The 22,403-nt window shown below is 33.8% G+C and overlaps 1 protein-coding gene across 3 annotated transcripts in view; it reads right to left on the minus strand.

Annotated features, from left to right (window-relative positions):
• LOC136040202 (uncharacterized) overlaps positions 1-22,403 on the minus strand; it is a 249,792-nt gene that overhangs the window by 208,551 nt on the left and 18,838 nt on the right. Inside the window, exon 1 of one of the 3 annotated variants that reach the window (XM_065724358.1) lies at positions 18,918-18,957. The exons of the other annotated variants lie outside the window; for them this stretch is intronic. The gene's annotated coding sequence lies outside the window, so the exon portion shown is untranslated. Of the gene's footprint in view, positions 1-18,917; positions 18,958-22,403 lie in introns of those variants that run through there. 3 annotated transcript variants of the gene reach the window in all.

Raw genomic sequence — 22,403 nt, forward strand, 5'->3', positions numbered from 1 at the left:
AGCTCGGGCTACGAAATGCATCCCTCCCCATCCCTCTGTGACCACTGGAACCGAAGATCGCTTAACATTGTCGTGGTTCGCCTCTTTAAAGAGGCACGAGTGTGCCTCCTTGATGAAGTTTGAGCAGAGTGCAGATCATTAATCAATAAAGTGACCAAATTTAGCTGCACTTTGCCACTGAAACCTAAAGATTTTTAATGGAATACTCTCATATAAGAGCTAATTAATGTTTAATGACACTTTATTTTTGAAATAGTAAGTCTCTGAATTTTTAATACATTCATTTATATAATTTAATTTCTTTATAAATTATTTATTTAAAAGACTATTTTCTAGTAGCTCTAAATAGGGTTTGAGTAGGGTGTAAGTCACTAATCAATAAAGCGACCAAATATAGCAGCACTTGGCCACTGAAACAGGAAGAATTTTAATGGAATACTCTCAAATAAGAGCTAATTAATGTTTGATGCCACTTTATTTTTAAAAATAGTAAGTCTGCGGAATTTTAATGTATTTATTTATACAATTTTTTTATAAAATTTAATTTATTTATAAATTGATTATTGATAAGACTATTCACGAACAGCACTAAATGGAGTTTGAGTAGGGTGAAATTTATTAATAAATAAAGTGACCAAATATAGCTGTACTTTTAAATAAATAAAGTTTGCACTTTTAAAACGGATAAAACATAACGGACACTTTTTAAACAGTTAAACTTCATCAAATTTTCACCAATGCTTTTAGATCTGGATTTTCCTCTTGAAACTTGATTAGCATTTTGGCTTGTTACTATTTATTGTGTTCTGTTTTCATTAAAAAATTAATGAACTTTTGGCCTTAAGGGAGTCTGAAGGCAGAGCAGCTTCATTCTTGTTCGGGATAACTTGTGTTAAATACAAGTTTCATTCATTGTATAAATCAATAAATTGTTTTGAATATTACCATTGGATGATGCAAAACTGCAGGGCCTTCAAATCTGCCCTCGCCACCAACTTCGTAATTTTCCTTTACTTTTTAGGGCACATTCTTAGAATATTTTTTAATAATCAGACGAGTATGCTAAACCAAATAGAGTATATAATAATATAAGTAAGTATATATTTGCCACAATGGTCTTTGATCAGGTATTGGAATTAAAGAATCGAAGCGTTTTTTTTTATCCCCATAATTTTTTTTAATAAAATTGTAGGACCTAAAGCTGGCCCCAGAGACCCAATCCTCTCTCATCCTGACATTGCAAGCATCAACATCAGGGGCAGATTCAGGGAGTAGTCTTAGGGACACGTATCCCTTTCCCTCCAGGCTGTAAAACATTTCACTAATTACAGGATCGGAGTGGCAAAAAGTACCATGTGGGGAACCGAGATTTTATACTTTCCCCCCTCTAAACATTATTTCTGTATCTGACCCTGATCAGCATTAAGTATTTCTCCTGACTCAAGATCAATGAGTGTGAATTTAAGAATCGGGTGAAGTAATCAAAAAGTTCTGTAAACTAATACTTGGCATGTATATATTACACACCTGGTGGTTGATTTACACTAAAATACTTAACGTAAAAATTGAAATATTGCACTTAAAGCACCAACGACGTCAAAATGAAAATGTTTTTGTCAACAGGCTCCCCCATCTTTGCCCCTCGGACTTGTTCTATTCAACCTTAAAACCAAAATTTTTTAAGGTAATAAAACAAAGTTTTGTTTACTTCAGTTCTAAGAATTGTTTCTATAGCACCCTTGATATTTTAGTTGCCCATCATCTTTCTCGAAATTTCAATCCTTTTACTTAAAATTTAAAGTTTTTGCTTCAATATTTCTCGGTTCATCGAGTGGACTGACAGCTTAACTAACTCGTCAATTTATTTAGTTTTGAATTATCTTCTAATACTATTAAAATCATCTGTGGATAGAGCATGAATTCAAAGAACTGAGCAAGGTACTAGCACAGAGAAACAGATGGCTGATTTGTAAAAAAAAAGTCTAGTGACTTAAAACTTTTCTTTCTTTTTACTGACTTAAAATAAAACAGTTCGTGGTAAGGAACTGTAAGTAAGGAGTGACTAGGCTCAATAGTAACTAAAACTCTAAAAAGTAGAATTTTGATGACAATAGATACATTAAAAGAATTGATTTTTTACGCGGATTCCAAATATATAAGGTTCATTAACTTTAATGTTACCCATTAAAAGTAAAAACCTGGGAAAATTTGCCCGATTTTTGAAAAAAAGGGGGGGGGGGTACAATCCCAAAAAGTGAAAAGTTCTTGATGAAAATTATACCATCTAATTCAGTATATTAGACACCACTACTGTAGGGGCTACAAGCTTCTATATTCAAAAATTTGGGACTTAGCATTTTTTCCAGAAAAAAAGATCAGACATGAGTGTTTTCCCAAGAGATAATCGTATCGAACCAGTGATTCTAGAATAATCAGAGAGGGCCCATTTAATCGGAAATCAATTTTTTTTGTCTTTCTTAAGCAAAAAAAGATTGGAGGACAATTACCCCTCCCCCCTACGACGCTCCTCTTTTTCCCAAAGACATCTGATAAAAAATTTTAGAAGCCCATTTGATTCAGTATAGTTGAAAAATCCAATAGCTATTCATTTAGCGATGACAGACCCCCCACTGTCCCAATGGAAAGGCCAGTAAGTTACGTAATTCGCCCATTGCTTACCTATATGTATTACTTGTATGTAGTATTTGCTGTTGAGAAACATACAGAAATATTTTTGGGGGAATTTTCCGTGGAAAAGGGATTATTTGGCATGATTTGAAAAACAGTCAGAAATTAAATAATACAAAGAGAACAAGTTTTTCAAACTGAAAGTAAGCAGCAAAATTAAAACTTAAAACTAACAGAAATTATTCGTATATGACGGCAGCTACCCCTTCCTCAACCCTCGCTCTTTACGCTGAAGTTGGACTTTTGTTACAATCCATTAAAAGAGACTGCTCAAACACAAGGCTCCTCGAAGTTGAATGAGAAGTATTCTTACTGAAATTTGAAACTTTAGCTAAAGAGGGAGGGCTGAGGAAGAGGCATCCTCCGTAATATACGATATAGTTTCTGTTCATTTTAATTTTTAATGTTACTCCTTACCTTCAGATGGAAAATTTTTTTTTGTTTAGTTTAATTTCATATAGGCCCCAATTTTGTCTTTAAAAAAGACAAGTCTATTGGCCATTTCATAAGTATATGCTTCAGGAACAATTTGAGTGACCTGTAAAAATGTATCACGTATGTAAACCAAATAAATTAAAGCATGTTTTACCACAAAATTATAGAGAATTAATCTCTCTGGTTCTCTTTTGCTACAAGTCTTTCCCTAACACGTGAACGGCTTTAATGCTAATAATTTATCTGCTTGATTGTAACCTATTTTAAACCTTCTGATAGAAATTTCAGGAAGAGACTCCTGGTGTATTAATATCCGAAGCTTTTACTTATTCAAGTGGAAATCCCAGCAAGGAAAATAGATGAGATTATGAGGCCAGTGTATTTACTCGTTTTAGGAAAATCTTTGACATGTCCCGTCTGAGGAATTATTTAAATAAGATTTCTTTGCTGTGGAAACATAAGTCAGGGTGTACACACAGAAAATAGAGTAAGGACTTGTAAAACAGAATATTTCGTTCTTTTGGCTTGAAATATAAAAATGGATGACAAATTACGCATAGTCAAGTTTTTGTAACCATAATTGGCTTAAAATTTCACATTAATACACAAAGCGACCAATCAGGCTTTTAAAAGGTGGGTTAGTTGTCTCTCCAAAAATCAAACTTCTTTTTACGAATAAAGTGATTGAAATGCGAAAATTCATCAAAAATGCAAACCAATTAGCTGAAAGTGCTCTTTTTACAAATTAATTTTAGTTTTTGCATCGTTGGGGGTAAGCTGTCTCTCAAGAAACTATTTTTTTTTTTACGAATAATGTGACTGACATACGAAAATTCACCAAAGATACAAACCAATGAACTTAAAGTGTACATTTTATAGAGTAATTTTAGGAAAATAAGCTATTATAATAATAATAATTTATTTAACAACCATTCATACAAAAAAAGGAAAGACTGAGGATAAACAAACAAAAAATACAACTAAACACAGACAAATACAGAACGCGTCAAAATTTGATAGTACCGAAGACCAAGAATGGTTCAAGTTCGAAACATGCGCATTATATATAAAAACTTGCTTTTCAACAGCTATAACAAGGTCACCTAAGCTGTATCTTCTAACAAGATAAGAGTTGTGAGTCCATGGGGGGACTTTGAAGATATTTTGTGAAATGAAAGAAAGCTGAACGAAGTTCTGACTTATCTATTTTAATAAACTTTTTCCAAAAGGTGATATGCATAAATAATGTGGTGAAGGAATTTTCGATAGAAGATGGCGGCTGAAACCTTGCTTATTGTCGCAAAAGAAGCATACGAAAGCCCTACTTGGCATTCGATGTCAGCTATAAGGAGTTATCGTGTGTGCTTTATTGAGGAACCAATGAGGAGACCGAGGTAAGCAATGTGATCATCTGGCTTGATCTCGTTGTCCCCGAGAGGAATAACTTCTGGCCGGGCGTGCTTTCAGCTTCCAACTTTTCAATTCTTTTCAAGAATTTTCAACTTCCAACTTCCAACTTTTCAACTTCAAACTTCAGTGGAACTTTTCAACTTCCAACTTTTCAGCATTGAATTCTAGACTGGGTTTTGCAACCTCAGCTTGTAGGGGTGCAAAAACGTTGCTAATGCGCTCGATAGTAAGACTTAAGTTCAAAATGTCGAATACATAACAGACGAGTGACAAGAGACAAATTGAGACCGGTAAGGATGAAAGACGAGGGAGCTGTTGACCGCGCATCGAAAAATACATTGTTCATAAGTGAAAAGTGAATCTTTTTCTCTTTAGTACGCAAGGATAGATATGGAACTGAGAACGAACCTTCTCCCAAGCCATGATATATACATAATAAGGGAATAAATGTAAATAAAACATCCTAATTTTAGGCACAAAAGAATAGTTAGCATAAAAAAAACTATTTGACCTAAGAAGTATATTGGCGTTTTTAGATAATTGCTGGATGTCAGTCAAAATTCTAACAGCAAAAATCGTGTGTAAAAAAACATTTTTTCATCGTTTTAAACACTCTATCAAAAGCAATAGTGAAGCCCAGGGGTGAGTCATACTAAATCTCAGCGGTGGCCGTTGACATTTGGAGGAGTGCTCATTCGAACGTAAAATTCCGATCTATAGAAATCAAAACTGAACAGTATAGATCAGGCAAAGGTGAATTTAAAGCTTAAGAAAGATAGGGAATATCTTAAACAAGAGATAAGATGGGGCCCCTCAGCCCCAATTACAGCGTTAAAGTGTTGCTCATGCTGCAATTATTACTTAATATAGTGCAAAAATACCAGATTGCGTGAAAAGTGCGCTTGAATCGTGCTATCTAGGGATAATGAGAAAGACAACAATTAGAAAAATATTGAGATGCCTTGGGCCTGTTCCGAGGATGAAGGACGGCAGATTGTCAAAGGTTGTCCTTTTCGGTCAACCGTCTAGATCTAAACAGAAATCAGGTCGTACTCAGTTGGGGTAGAAGTTTTTCGTAAGAAAAGATTTAAGGGAAATGGAAACTTCCTCGGATGGTGCAAAGGGGGGGGCTTTGAATAGTCAAAGGTTGTCCTTGTCAAAGATTGCCAAAAGATTGTCAAAAGCAGTCCTTTTCGGTCAACTATCTAGGTCTAAACAGAAATCGGGTCTTACTCGGTTGGGGTAGGAGTTTTTCGTAAGGAAAGATTTAAGGGAAATGGAAACTTCCTCGGGTGGTGCAAAGGGGGAGGCTTTGAATAGATTGGGATGAAGGAATATGCGTAGCTGTATTGGTCTTAGGTGGCTTGGCACTGAGTTGAGCTTAGCTCAACTCAGTTTAGGTGGCTTAGCAACTGACTAAACTCAACTGAGTTTAGGTGGCTTAGCAGTAGTAGCAATAGCAGTAGTCTGCTCACTTAAGTTTTAACATCACCCTTCATTGAAAAAAAATATTACGAAAGAAATCATGAAAAAATGCTTTCGTTGAAAAGAGATAAAGAGAGATTAATTTCTTGTAATTTTATTGTAAACAAAAATCTCTTTGATTTTTTTGGTTTATGTGGGTTTTGTATTTTCTTTAGCCTATCATGTTATTCCTTAAGTTTTGTCAGAAAATGAAACAAAATGGTTTTTTGAGCCCTGACTGGTTAACTCTATCTAACTGGGTCTCTTGTGTCAAAGTTTAACACAAAAAATAAAGTTATTAAGTCACAAGATTTTTCACAAGTAATTTCTCTGTTCTCTGTGCTGTCACGTTTTCAATAAAACAAACTTTAAATTTTGGGTCGTACAACTTATGTTTTTTAATCTCTTTTTCTCTCTCACGTCCTCCCTTTATCTCCCTTTTTTATATGAATCATATATTACACAAAAAAGGCATTAGTTTTTTCTTAGCTTGAACCTAATATAGATTAAGTCACATTTTTGAAGAAATCATTCCTTAACATGATTTTTCTGTGTCATCATGAATAATAGCTCTAGTGGGTGTTGTGAAAAGTTGCAGCTTACTTTAATCCAATTAATTTTGACACTTAAAATGGGGCAACAACTTTCAATTTTCTATTGATTGAGCTCCCTCCCAAGTTTCTACAGCCACCTCTTCTGTGCGAAGGGGCCGGGAGAATAAAAATGAAAGCAACATCACTGTTTACTAAGTACCCCAAACTAATGTGACTTGTATTTTAACAAATTAAGTTTGATATTTCAAACTCGTTTGCATTGTCTTCTGACTTCGGTAGTAATTTGATCTGCTCAGAGCTATGGCCCCACTGGGGAGTGGGGTGGATTTCACCCCAAGTACTTTTTCACTTTTCTCCCCTTAGATTTTGAAAAGTACCCTTTTTTGGTGTTTTCATCGAAAACATTTTTTTTGCTATTTTCAAAGAAAAATAACGAGAATTATAAATGATATCAGGGTTTAGAAAGAGAACAAAGTAACCAACGTATCTTTTTTACCTGACTTGATGGTATGACGTTTTATATTGATGGTATTTTTAATGAAGTATATATATATATATATATATATATATATATATATATATATATATATATATATATATATATATATATATATATATATATATATATATATATATATATATATATATATATATGTATATATATATATATATATATGTATATATATATCCTTAATCCGCGGATTTCTATGAAAGTAAATCAATTCGAAAAATGGCGATAACACAATTACAAAGCGAAACTGAACCGTTCTTTTAATTTTCTTAGAATTCTAAATACTTTCAGGAGTACTTTTGGGTTGAGAGTCAGAGGTCATAATCCCCTCAGTTTTCAAATAAAAATTTAAAAACGTAAATAAGAATATTATATCAGATATATATTAACTTCTAGTATTCAGGAAAGGAGAGTAGCTCTTGTTCCAAAAAATGCTGAAATGTTCTAAGCCTTTCTCCTGAAATTTTTATTTTTTCACATCGCACCATTTTTTTTCTCACTATTTTGATGAAAATTCCTCCCAGCCCCTCCCCTATGGTAAACTAACATGTACATATGTGTTACGTAAACAAGTATTTATTTCACAAGTTTATTAACATGTGGGTTAGTTTAAATTGAATAATAAATTCTGTAATTCGAATACATTGAAAAATTCTCGTTAAAGAAGCTGAAGATATCACGGTACAAATTATCAAAATGAGTTTGAATATGAAAAAAAGCAGGTTTAAAACATCAAGCTATAATGCTTGAGGTGATAATTTATAACCTCGAAAATTTTTCTGATTGAAGTTGACAACTGTTTTTAAGACAGTCATTTTTACAACTAAGTTTCTGCTCCGTAAAAATTAACTCCGACTCCAATTATCGAGGTTTTGATAAACCTCAAGTGCAAGAAGTTGATTATTTCACACAATAAAGCTCTTGATTTCTCTCTCTCTCTCTCTCTCTCTCTCTCTCTCTCTCTCTCTCTCTCTCTCTCTCTCTCTCTCTCTCTCTCTCTCTACCTCTACCTCTCTCTACCTCTACCTCTCTCTTTTTCTTCGTCTTTATGGCAATTTTTTGTCAACAATTTCTTCCTTGAGGTTTATAGTAAACCTAGAAGTGAAGAAACTATTCCATTCTTTTAATTGAGGTTACACCAAAAAAGTTAAATTGGACTTACAGCAATGATTGAAAAGAAGAAATTTGCCAAAAGCACAGTCAGTAACACTGATTTTTTTTTCCACTTTCTGGCTGGGGAAAAGTGGGACTTGCACTAGCTTCCTCCTACCCTATTATTCATAAACGGTATATGCAATTAGAACCTGGACTATCTATTGAACTTGAGTATCCACCGAAACCCGTGTTATTTTCTGCTAATCTCTGTTTTGTCAATTCTCGTATAGTACTTTCTAAATTCTCGTAATGACCATCCATAGTCCCTGGGGAAAGGGGTGTACCTTGTATCGGTATCGAATGTATCTATATCACGCGTATCGGTATGGGCATTTTTTTATTGGGGATATTTTTATTAAAATAAATTAATAAATTAGTATCTGCCCCGTCACAAGTGATCTTCTGTGTTTTTTCTATAGCTATTAACAGTTTAGTTGATGTGTTCTTTTATTTGTAATAAATTGTAATTGAATTTGAACTATCTCTTAAGGAATGCCGAGATTCCTAAAATTCTTCGGGCACCAGTAGAGAGTACCGGAACAAGGCAAGTAGCACTGCAGAAGAACAAGGACCAAATTTAAAGAATATTTTTGATATTGAGACAATGGCTGTTTTCCACAAGTTTACACACTCACCCTTTTCTGAGTAGATCTTTCTTCGTGTACCACGGTTAGATAGGGCGGAAAGAGCACTACCCGTACCATTCCACAGTCACGTTTGTAAATAAAAACAAAGGTACTTGCATGATGTACCCACCACCACTCAAGAAGCGAAGTTAGGTTAATTCTTAGGAAAAGTATGATAAAAATATAACGCATTAGAAACAAATTTCGGCAATATATTCGCACATTATGGGTGTGGGGGTACGATACAGCGGGTCCACATGCAAGATGCGTTAGCTAAAATTATTCTACATATTATGAATTAAGATTTTTTTTTCTGACTTCACACTGTCCAAATACTTTACAATCCCCCCCCCCTTATGTGCAAATATATAGCCCAAACTACATATTTCCCATCTATTCTGTCACTTCTCTTTGTCTTATCTCATGCTAAGGTGAAAAGAACTAGCGAAAGAAACCGGTTTACAGTGCGTCGATGCATGAGCAACTTCAGCGGTAGTGGGTAAATCATTCATGTACCAAAAAAAAATTTTGGAAATATACCAAGAGCAACTTATGAGAAATCCCGAACTTCACAAACTATTCCAGTATATTCACTAATATTGACAGATATTGCAATATTAATTTAAGGGTAATGTTTAACGTACCTTCCTCAAGATTTCAAAATTAGGGCTACAATCCAAAGATTTAGGAGAAAATACAAGTGGTTGCCATTTTATGCAGGACATTAGCGCGAAGAGTTTATTCTTGCTTTAATTCTTGAGATGAGCAATATTCAATTTTCAAACATAGTTTTCACGATTGACCGATGAGAGTGAAGATTTAGTACTGATTTTCTTCGGAAATAAGAAAAGATGGAAGACAGGACAACAAAATTTTTCGTTTGCATGCTCAGTCTTATCAGAGATTAAATAAAAAAAAAGTTTTTTTAATGAAAGTAAGGAGCAACATTAAAACTTAAAACGAACAGAAATTACTCCGTATATGAAAGGGGCTTTTCCTCCTCAACGGCCCGCTCTTTACGCTAAAGTTTGACTCTTTCTCTTAAATCTATTTTTAAAACAGTAAGAAACTTCAGCGTAAAGAGCGGGCCGTTGAGGAGGAAAAGCCCCTTTCATATACGGAGTAATTTCTATTCGTTTTAAGTGTTAATATTGCTCCTTACTTTCATTTAAAAGAACTTTGTTTTTTCATTTAATTTCTGGACGTTTTTGAATTAATGCATGTTTTGATCTTGGCTCTCCGCACATAAATAATTAAAACGAAATTTACATATTAATTAATTGCAATTAATCGGAAGATTTTGAGGAAAAGGAGCGAGGGAGGAGGCCTAGCTGCCCTCCAATTTTTTGATTACTGAAAAAAGCAAGAAGAACTTTTACTTTTTTACAAACGTTTTCGTTGGTAAAAAATATACGTAACTTATGAATTAATTTACGTACGAACTTCTATATTTGTATGTTTTTATTGCGTTTATGAGGGGGTTCAACCCTCGTCGATACCTCGCTCTTTACCCTAAAGCTTAAATTTTGTCCCAATTCCTTAAGAATGACCTCTGAATCACAAAGGTCGTAGAATAAATAGTTGAAATTACTAAAAATACTTTAACGTAAAGAATGAGGTATAACGAGGAGGTAAACCCCACATATGCGTAATAATTTTTGTTCGTTTTAAGTTTTAATGCTGCTCAAAAACTTTTTATATTTATTTTTTCATTGTTTTTTTTCAAATAATGCTAGAAAACCCTGTGCCCCCTTCATTGAACTTCTCTTCCCCCATGACAAGTTCATCCATGGAAATATGCTCCCACGTACCCCCCCCCCCAAATCTCCCCCCTAAACAAAAAAAATCCCCCTGAAAACGTCTGTACACTTCCCAGTAACCATTACTACATGTAAACACAGGTCAAAGTTTGTAACTTGCAGCCCCTCCCACTGGGACTGCGGGGGGGGGGGGGTAAATCGTCCCTAAAGACATGGTTATTAGATTTTTCGGCTATGGTGAATAAAATGGCTATCTCAGAATTTTGATCTGGTGACTTTTGGGAAAAAATGAGCGTGGGAGGGGGCCTAATGCCCTCCAATTTTTTTGGTCACTTAAAAATGGCACTAGAACTTTTAATTTCCTTTAGAATGAGCCCTCTCGCGACATTCTAGGACCACTCAGTCGATACGATCACCCCTGGGAAAAAAACAAATAAACACGCATCCGTGATGTCTTCTAGCAAAAAATGCGAAATTCCACATTTTTGTAGATAGGAGCTTGAAACTTCTGCAAGAAGGCTTTCTGATACGCTGAATCTGATGGTGTGATTTTCGTTAAGATTGTTTGACTTTTAGGGGGTGATTCCCCCTATTTTCTAAAATGAGGCAAATTTTCTCAGGCTCGTAACTTTTGATGGGTATAACTGATTATATATTTAAAATCAGCATTAAAATGCGATTCTTCTGATGTAACTATTGGTATCAAAGTCTATTTTTTAGAGTTTCGGTTACTATTGAGCCGGATCGCTCCTTACTACAGTTCGTTACCACGAACTGTTTGAAATAGTCATTGGCAAAATTTCGGTAAATATCAAACAGTTCGTGGTAACGAACTGTAGTAAGGATTTTAATGCTGATTTTAAATATATAAGTTTCATCAAGTTTAGTGTTACCAATCAAAAGTTACGAGCCTGAGAAAATTTGCCTTATTTAAGAAAATAGGGACTCTAAAATGACTCTAAAAGTCATAGAATCTTAACGAAAATCACACCATCAGATTAAGCGTATCAGAGAACCCTACTGTAGAAGTTTCAAGCTCCTATCTACAAAAATGTGGAATTTTGTATTTTTTGCCAGAAGACAAATCACGGGTGCGTGTTTATTTGTTTTTTTTTTTTTTTTTTTTTTTTTCCAGGGGTCATCGTATCGACCAAGTGGTCCTAGAATGTCACAAGAGGGCTCATTCTAACGGAAATAAAAAGTTCTAGTGCCCTTTTTAAGTGACCAAAAAAATTGGAGGGCATCTAGGCACCCTCCCACGCTCATTTTTTTCCCGAAGTCAAAAGATCAAAATTTTGAGATAGCCATTTTGTTCAACATAGTCGAAAACCATAATAACTATGTATTTGGCGATGATTTACTCCCCCACAATCCCTAGGGGAGGGGCTGCAAGTTACAAACTTTGACCAGTGTTTACATATAGTAATGGTTATTGGGAAGTGTACAGACGTTTTCAGGGGGATATTATTTTGTTTGGGGGGTGGGGCTGAGGGGAGGGGGCTATTTGGAGGATCTTTCTTTGGAGGAATCTGTCATGGGGGAAGAAAAATTCAAGGAAAAGGGCGCATGATTTTCTAGCATTACTATAAGAAAACAATGAAAAATAAACATGAAAACGTTTTTTCAAATGAAATGAAGGAGTAGCATTGAAACTTAAAACGAACAGAGATTATAACGCATATGAGGGGTTCTAAAAATACTTTAGCATAAAGAGCAAGGTATTTAGGAGGAGATAAATACCTCGCTCTTTATGCTAAAGTATTTTTAGTAATTTCAACTATTTATTCTACGGCCTTTCTGATTCAGGGGTCATTCTTAAAGAATTGGGACAAAACTTAAGATTTAGTGTAAAGAGTGAGGTATTAACGAGGATACAAACCCCCTTGTATACATAATAAAAATATAAGATTATGAAAGTTTGTTACGTAAGTTGCTAATTTATAAGTTACGTATATTTTTTACTAATAAAAACGTTCGTTAAAAATTAAAAGTTCTAGTTGCCTTTTTAAGCAACCGAAAAATTGGAGGTCAACTAGGCCTCCTTCTCCACACCTTATTTCTCAAAATCGTCTGATCAAAACTAAGAGAAAGCCATTTAGCCAAAAAAAGAGTTAATATACAAATTTCATTTTAATAATTTATGTGCGGAAAGCCAAAACCAAACATGCATTAATTCAAAAACGTTCAGAAATTAAATAAAAAAACTAATTTTTTTAGCTGAAAGTAAGGAGTGACATTAAAACTTAAAACGAACAGAAATTACTCCGTATATAAAATGGGTTGTCCCCTCCGCAATCCTTCGCTCTTTACGCTAAAGTTTGACTCTTTGCCACAATTCTACTTTTTAAAACAATTAAAAGCTTTAGCGTAAAGAGCGAGGGATTACGGAGGGGACAACCCATTTTATATACGGAGTAATTTCTGTTCGTTTTAAGTTTTAATGTCGCTCCTTACTTTAAGCTAAAAAAATCAGTTTTTTTTATTTAATTGTAAAACAAATGGAAACAAATAGCTGTTGGTAGAAGACTGATCAAGCGGATAATTTGACGTACCTAGGTAGTATGAATACCAAGGATGGCACATATAGTCAAGGTTTGAAAAGTACAACAACCAAGGTGAACGGTGTTTTTTTTTTGCAATTAAAAAAAAGTTATTGAGAATAGAGAAATGAGTCCTTTAACCAAGATTAGAATAGTGGAAGATTAAAATAATAGCTCAGACACGTTGATATTGTGGAATGCTGTGGAAGATTTGCTCAATATTTTCCAGATGGACTTTCTAACAGTCGAGTAAGAATACGGTTTTGACCATATATTACATAACATTTTGACTAAATACGGTTCCAACAATAAATACAAATATTGTTAGGTTCTCATTTGGCTGATGGTGCATTGCGCAGAAAGCTGTATGTAAAGTGTAGTTTGATCTCGTGTTCTTGGTTTCCAGTGAAAGAAAGCAAAATGATTAGGTTCCGTGTAGCGGATGGAAGATATAAGGGTGATATAACAGGGTAGATAACAGGGTGCACTCTTTGGTCATTTACCTGGAACCAAAGGAAAAACAGGCCATCTACGAATGGTAGTAAGAAACGGTAATAAAAAATGATAGGGAAATGGTAAGAAATGGTAATAAGAAAGTATTCAAAAGAAATTGATACTATATGAAAGGCGGTAAATAATGAATCCTTGAATAGACTGGGATGGACAAGGTGTGTGTTCATCTATGTTTTCCTCAGGCAGCTGGGTGAGCTGTTAGTACTGCAGCAAGTAGTAATACATAGCTGTTGATATAAAATTTTTAAGCCAAATTCTCACTATTAGAAGCTTCCGTGTCCTGCGCAATTGTGACGCTAAAAACAACGAAGAATATCGCTGTTTCTTAAATCTTCGTAGGTGTCACCACAGCATAGCTCAGGAAAAACATTTAAGCCCTGTCTCACTCTGATAACCCAAAGGAAACAAATAGAAAAAATAGTGAAAAAAATCACTCTTTTTTCACAGCTCCGCACCTGTGTTCAAAAATCCGCCCTGAACGTTTCGTTTGGTATTAACCATATGTTGATAAATTTAGGGAAGGCTTGGACGCAAAAGTTGGCGTAGAGAAGGAGCGTAAGGGCTTGAATGCTAAATTTTAGTGATTACATGAGGCTTTTAACTATAATTACAAATAATTTTTTATTTTTGCCTTCCCCTTCGTGAAAAAAATCATTATGTTTGTGCCCTGTTTCAAACGCCGCATAAAAACGTACGGATATTACAAAAAAAAAAAGATTAATGACATACTGAGCACTTTTAACGTTCCTGTTATCATGAAACATAGAAAAAGAGGAATGGGGCAAATGACCCGTTAATAAATATTTTGTCCTAAAAGCCACATTCAAATGAAAGTATGTTTTAATCTTAACCACTGGGTAATAAAAATAAAATTCTAATTATAACTTGCATTTAGGGAGGAAACTCAGATGGAGGCCCAATACCTACACCATATTTTGTAAAACTTTCCCCAGGTGCCTTTTTATGCGGCAGCGGAGGATTCCCAAAAATAAATGAGATAAAACCAGTGTAGATCCAGTAAAAGAATACGTTTGCTGAGGGTCACTATCTCTCAGAAATCATGTACACCTAAAGACACGTTCCAAGCGTGAGGAAACTGTGCCAAGCTTTTTGAGGACTATGCCAAGTGTGGTGGAACTATGCAGGACACTTGGCTTTATGAGATGTACAACAGGTGGCAGGAAGTTAGTGTCCCCTCGATACTTCAACTCTCAGATTTATGATAAATTTTTCCACTTCAGTCAGTAAAAAAGTAGTTCAATAGCAATAAAATCAAGTATGTTATAATATATGAATTTAATTTTTCCTTTTTCATTTTTCATTTCATCATTTCATATTTTTTTCCATTTTATATTTTCGTTTTTCATTTTTTTTATTTTCATTTTTTTATTTCATATATTCTTTTTCATTTCATATTTTCCAAGCATATCAAAGAAGTTGGCAACCGTTTCTAAAGATTGTTCATACATGAAAAGAAAACAGAGTAATTGAAGCCTATAAACCCTTAAAAGCTTCCTGAAATTAACGTGTTCTTATGCAAAGGATAATTACTGGAATCCCTATGTGGAAGAAAAAGCGCTGGAGTTGATCTAGCATTTTAAGGAGAAAACGAAAGTCAATTAGAAAACTGTTAGCTTTCGTGCAGTGATGGGAGTGATGTTCTAAGCTAGTATACCAAAGACAGTGTAAATAAAATCTGGTTGTTTGAATTGGTTAGGCAGAAGTACACAGCCATATGTCTCTTCAAAATTAGGAAAAAATCAGCCACTAAATTTCTGGTATTAATTTGCTGTAACGCCTATCTTAGGTTCTTCGTCCATTGACGCACTCTAGAACCTGTTTCTTCGTTAGTTTCTATTAGCTTAGCATGACTCAATCAAAGATAAGTGATAGATATAGGTGGAATATATATATATATATATATATATATATATATATATATATATATATATATATATATATATATATATATATATATATATATATATATATATATATATATATATATATATATATATATATATATTTGTAAATTAGGGGGGGGGGGTAAATTAATTGGACAGTGTGAAGTTAGAAAACAAATTTTACTTCAAAATTTGCACAATACTTGTACCTAAAAATTTTGCATGCATGCCCACTACGCTTTACCCCCATCCCCCCTAATGCACAAATATAGTTCAAATTTGTTTCTAGAGTATTATATTGTCATCATATTTTGTGATATTTCATAAGGATTAGTCAGAGAAATAGGTTCTACTTAGGTGAAGAACTTAACTTAGGCGCTATAGCACACAGGTACCACATTTCTTATTTAAAATCAAAGTTTTTTTAACTGCAACTAAGGAGCGACACTAAAACTTAAGATGAACAGAAATTATTCCGTATATGAGAGGTGTTGTCCCCTCCGTAACGCCTCGCTCTTTACGCTAATTTGCATGATTAATGAAGCATCAAATAAATCAACTTAGTTAAATTATGTTTGTGCATAATAAGCATTAATTTTATATACATTTTTAGGGGCAACCTTTTCCCCGCGCCTACTATATAACCTGTGCTTTATAAAACCAGAAAACTAATGATAAACCTTTATGTTATAAAATTGGATATTACAATCATTAGCCAAATATGTTGTTTTTTGGCACAAAATTTTAAAAATTGCCACTGCTGTGACAAGATATACAGTAAGTTGTTACTTCTTAGCCTCTAGAAATTTGATTTCTATCCTATTGACCCTTTTTCTGATATTCTAAAACCAGTGGTGCTATAGGATCCTACCAGGGAAAAAGACAAATCCTGCAGACATCCCTCTTATGAAATATGCAAAATTTCCTCTTTTTGCAAGTTGGAGCGTCAAACCTTCGCTTTTTGATTAACAGAAATGTTAAGTTTGATGCCGACATTATTATTAGGCTCCTATGTCTTTGTTTTTCCCTTTTACAAAATCATGTATTCTAGTAACTTTTGACATATAAATTCAAAATTGCTGAATTTTACGATTTGGGAATTAGTATGAAATTCTCAATCTTTTGACGCAAATATAGTTAAAAAAAATTCTGTGTCTCGGAGTTTCGTTTTGTATTGACAGGGTTCGCTTTTTAAACACCTGCAATTGTGACAAACAGCATGAAATTACAAATCCACTGGTAGTTGCATTTCTTTCAAAATTTAACTAGAAAATAACAAGATTCCCTTGTTCTTTTTTACAAAATCAGTTTGTATTTCAGAAAAACAGATACACTGTTTCAGCTTTTCGATTTAGGCTGTAGGCTATGCTCTGATATTGTGAAGGTGTCATGTCACACAGGAATAACTTCTTGAAGAATTTTTATTTTCTAAAAAACAGTGATATTATCAATTCCCACAGCTGCAAAAGATCTTCTGAGGAAAATACTTCTAAGACACTGACCAGAAGAAAGCTGTTGTCAGATAAAGATCAACAACTTGCAAGGAGGTACAGCCGAGAATTGGGATTAACAAAAGAAAGAAAATATTATAATTAAACTAGTAAGGCGGTTTGGGCACGAGACTAAGCTGTAAATATCAGTAAGCGGTGAGTTTTTAACACTTGGAGAAAGAAGAACATCTTTAGGGCGAGTGAGAGCGATGGATAGTCCTTGCTCGGGCTCCATGTTTAGAAAAGCTGACGAGGACTTGCTTCACTTTTTAACCTCTGTCCTGAATTACTGGATTTAAGTAAAGATTTGTTTTCCAGTAAGGTGGGACAATTGAATGGTTTATTTAAGCGAGACAATGAAAAAATAACAGACAAACATATCAAATTGGAATAACACATAAAGAAATTTTATATGGAAAGGGAGGGGCGAGTGATCAAAATATTTTTGTGTGTATGTAATTTTGTTGTTGTAGGATTTCAATTTTATTTTGTAGCCGTTGTTGAGTTGTTGTTTTAAGTAGTATTTTGTGCGTTGCAATGGCCCTGTGACTGTTTTTGCTATAAATATCTGTCTATATATCGTACTGAAATAAACAAGCATAAGAAGGCCAGAGGAAAAAAAGGATTAAAAAAATTTGGAATTGTGAGTTGGATCTAAGTCGTACCAATGATTTACTGGCTCATTACCAAATCACAGTGACAAATAAGAAAATTAGAGCATTTCACAATTGTTTGGCTTAGAACCTTCTTTCGCATGTTATTATTTGTGCTTACAAAACATAATAACAATTATTGCCTCTTAAATGTGTTTTTGCAGAGTACAGTTTCATAAATTTGTGGTGCAAAGTTTCATTTTCAATTATTTCATAGTTTCATTTATTTGTGGTCTTATAATACTGGCCTAGTAAATACGTTTATTTTAGTGCTTCTTGGCATATAAACGTTAAAATGCTTTAAGACTATTAAGTGATTAGTGAAATCATTAAGTGATCTCAGTTATTTTCAGGCAAGACCATATCCCGAATTTTCGTCCGTGGGGTGGGGATATTATTTTTTGGTGGGGGGCTGCAAATTTTTTTGATGCATCAAAAATTAGTTTTCATGCGTTTTTATCCCTTTTTTACGAGTTGGGCAAACATTTCGAGGGGATTCAAACTCCCTAACCCACATTTTTCCGGATATAGCCTTCTTCTCAGGATTGAAATTATTAGGTTACTAATACGGTTACTAATTAGGTTACTAATTATTAGGTTACTAAAGTTTTTTACTGTTTTAAAAAGAAAAGTTGAGAGAAAGCGTCAAACTTTAGTGTAAAGAGCGGGGCGTTGATGAGGAAGCAGCCCCTTTCATATACGAAGTAATTTCTGTTCGTTTTAAGTTGTAATGTCGCTCCTTACTTTCAGTTTGAAAAAAACTTTTTTTATTTAATTTTTACAGGTGTCATGCCCATTTTTCTAGAAGATGCCGAATAAACAAAGAGCCGCTTTTTTGCTTTTTTTTACTGCCGTTTTGAAAGCCGTTCAGCATCACACTCGTGAAAGGATGTATTTAAGTCTACAATAATTATTATATTTTATACAAGTTGTTTAGTACCCTAAGATAATGCATGGATAGTATTTATTTATTTACTCTGAATATTAAATAGCGACAAAGACCACACTGCCTTTCCATCACAAACACCAAAAACAAGAAGAACAGTAGGGAATTTCTCAAGACAGTGGGAAACAAATTAGAATGAATATTTTAGCCCTATGTCCAAGGGCCGTCCTCAGCAATACAAACATATATAAGAAGAAACAACTTGCAACAGGATAAGATCAATGTAACTAAAATGAAAGGTTTTTCAAAACAATCCCAGCATCCTTACCACAGCGAAGTTCAACCAGGACTGATAGATAAAATGTGATGAGACGAGGCAATTCATTGAAATGAAAGACAATGATTTAAAAACACGTTTTTAATGCCAGCCTTGCTTTTTCGGCTGCTGATGTCATAGTTCTATTTGGGACAGGTTCTGTGTTAATATCTATCGTGAGGTCATTTTTAATTAAATTTGTGTATAGAGCATTTAGTGAATACTCTCCCAAGTCCCTACTTAAGGAAATATTATTATTAGTCTTATTATTGTTATCAAGTCTGATTTCAATTGCTTTTTGAACTACTTGACTTATGCCTAGGTTATTGCTAATAATAGCGGATTCTTCAAAAAGTATTTTTTTTGGCTAGGATTTTCAAAAAATGGCTGCTTAAGGCAGAATCAAAAGAAACAGAAGTAATATTAGAATTCGGAGCTTTGGTGATATCATCTTTATGTTGTTGTAGGTGTTTCTCGAAATTCTGGTGGGTTCTCCCAACATAGAAACTGCCAGAGTCGCATGTTATTTGATAGACACCTCTTTGACGAGTAACTGGAGTTTTATCTTTACCAGAATTTAGGAGATTTATGATTTTCAAATTATCAGTGAATATAACATGCAAATTATTTTTTGTGTATACTTTTTTAAGGATAAATTATGTTTTGGGGCTTATCGGATTCTCACATGGTAAATTAGCGTTGATTTTACGGGAGTGTCTTTTAAGTCTACGGTTAACTGCATTATTAATAAATAAAAGAGGATACCCATTTCCAAGAAGTATGTCCCTGATAAAGTCTAGTTCAGCTGCGATGTAGGAATCAGAACAAATGTTTAGGGCACGATCGACGAGAGATATTACGACACCTCTTTTAACTTGTGTGGGGTGGATTGACTTAAAATGTAAATACCTATTGTTTTGTGTTGGTTTTCTCTAAATAGTAAAATTGGGTTCATCTAAGTTACGAATAATTAGAATATCTAGGAACGAGATTTATTTGCAATTTCAATTTCTAAAGTAAACTGTAAATTCCTATCATATGTATTAAGGTGATCTAAAAAAAATCCTCATTTTCCTCCAAAGTGAAATTACGTCATCCATGTAACGTCCCCAAAAGATATGTTTCAAAAAATGCGAATTTACTGCCCAATTTTCGATATGCTCTACATAAATATTCGCCAGTAACCTGGAGAGAGGCGCACTTATGGGTAAGCCAATTGTTTGTTGGTAAAAAGAGTCACGGAATTGGAAATACATTGAGCACTTGTTGCAAAGTTTAACCAAGGTCACTAAAACGTCGCAATCTAATCCTGTTGCTAAAACTTCTATTAAGTCATAATTTTCATTTATTTTATTTTCTAATAATTTCTCAGATTCTGCTACATTAATATTTGTATATATAGACACAATGTCAAAGCTACTGATAATTGTATTTTCTGAAATATTTACGTTTTTGAGTTTTTCGACTAAATCAACCGAATTACTTGTATAAGATTTTTGAGAAAAAAGCAAAGGTTTGGAGGCTGTATATAACCATTTTCCAATGTTGGAGGCGGGGGCTTTCGTACAAGCTACAATGGGCCTTAAAGGAATGCCTTGCTTATGTAATTTTGGTAGACCATAAAATTTTGGACAAAAGCTGCATCGGGGGGAAAAATTTATTCTATAATTGTGGAGTAATTTTACCATTTTGTTTTAGATCTTTTAATTCTTTTATAATTTTGTTAGCAAACTGATCAGTATGATCGTGGGTTATAGTTTTATATGTATAGTTTTTAAGCACATCTAAATGACAAAACTACATATAACACTATAACCCAAGATCCTACTGATCAGTTTGCTAACAAAATTATAAAAGAATTAAAAGATCTAAAACAAAATGGTAAGAAAAAGAAAAGAAAAATTTTCCAAACCAACTTTCCAAGATAAATTTCTCTCTAGTCTTTATTCCCATGGGCTAGGACGTCTTTCAGAAGGGAAAAGAATGATGAGCAGCAGTTGCTCTCTCATTTTTCTGACTTTTTCAAGTAGAACTTCCTTAAAACTGAATTTTTTTTCTTATTACTCTTTTTTGGTTATCATTTTGTTCTTCTGTATTTCTTTCATTTTCTTGGTTTTTATGCATATGCCAAGTAAATTTATTTCGAAAAGGAGGGGGTTATCGGTTTTTAAAAAGTAATCTTATAAACATATGTTATTGCTAACAAAATATGCTTCAGCATTTGGATGAGGATTCATGAGCCGTTTGAGCCTTTTTAGGGTAAATTTTCATAAATATGATGCTAGTAAGTGGATTCCAGAAGAAGAAAATTTTGGGATAGACTGTAAGGTATGACAAAATATATTTATGAAATGGTTATGTTAAAAGTCCGTGGCACTTGATTTTGTGGTAGTAGTGTTTTAATGCTACCACGGTTTTCCGCCACATAGACATAAACATAGAAATAGACTAACCTAACCTGTGTATTCTGACCCAACTAATCCTCTTGATGATGCAAGATTTCCTGGGTGGGAGAAAACGGCGGTGGTGTTAAAACACCTACACCGATATTGCAAATAAATGAGTCTAATCAATTTTAATTCATTTTAAATATTCAAATAAACCATATTCACAAAATTGTTTAGCATTTAGACCTGAACTTAGGTTATACTGTGAGTTATTCCTCCAGAAACAATTTTCGAAACTATAAAATGCTGACCTAAAAATTTAATTTTTCCAGATTTTGGTTATCCCATCCCAAAAAAACCATGCTTATGTTCCTTAGCGTCAGAGTGGGTTGCAGTCAATTACATTTGATTGCGCTGGCTTAAACCATATCAAGTAAACTTTCATCTAGAAAATCATTCGAAGAACTTTAGTCCTTTAAGCTTTCTCATAGTCCAAGGCTTTTTATGATTAAATGAAAGAAAAACAGTTTTTTTAACTGAAAGTAAGGAGCGACATTAAAACTTAAAACGAACAGAAATTACTTCGTATATGAAAGGGGCTGCTTCCTCATCAACGCCCCACTCTTTACGCTAAAGTTTGACTCTTTCTCTCAACTCTTTTTTCTAAAACAGTAAAAAAACTTTAGCGTAAAGAGCGTGGCGCTGATGAGGAAGCAGCCCATTTCATATACGAAGTAGTTTCTGTTCGTTTAAAGTTTTAATGTCGCTCCTTACTTCCGGTTAAAAAGACTGTTTTTTTATTTAATTACTGAACGTTTTTGAATCAATGCGTGTTTTGATTTTGGCTCTTCGCAGAGGAATAATTAAAACGAAACTTGGATATTTATTTTTTTTGGCTAAATACCTTTAGCTAAATACCTTTCCCATAGTTCTGATCGAATGATTTTGAGAAAAAAGGAGGGGGGAGTAAGCTTAGTTGCCGTCCGATTTTTTTATTACTTAAAAAGGCAAATAGAATTTCCAATTTTATACGAATGTTTTTATTAGCAAAAGATATACGTAACTTATAGATTAGCTTACGTAACGAACTTTTGTATTCTCAAGTTTTTAT

Source organism: Artemia franciscana, chromosome 20 (genome assembly GCF_032884065.1).
Source record: "Artemia franciscana chromosome 20, ASM3288406v1, whole genome shotgun sequence".
Taxonomy (NCBI): domain Eukaryota; kingdom Metazoa; phylum Arthropoda; class Branchiopoda; order Anostraca; family Artemiidae; genus Artemia; species Artemia franciscana.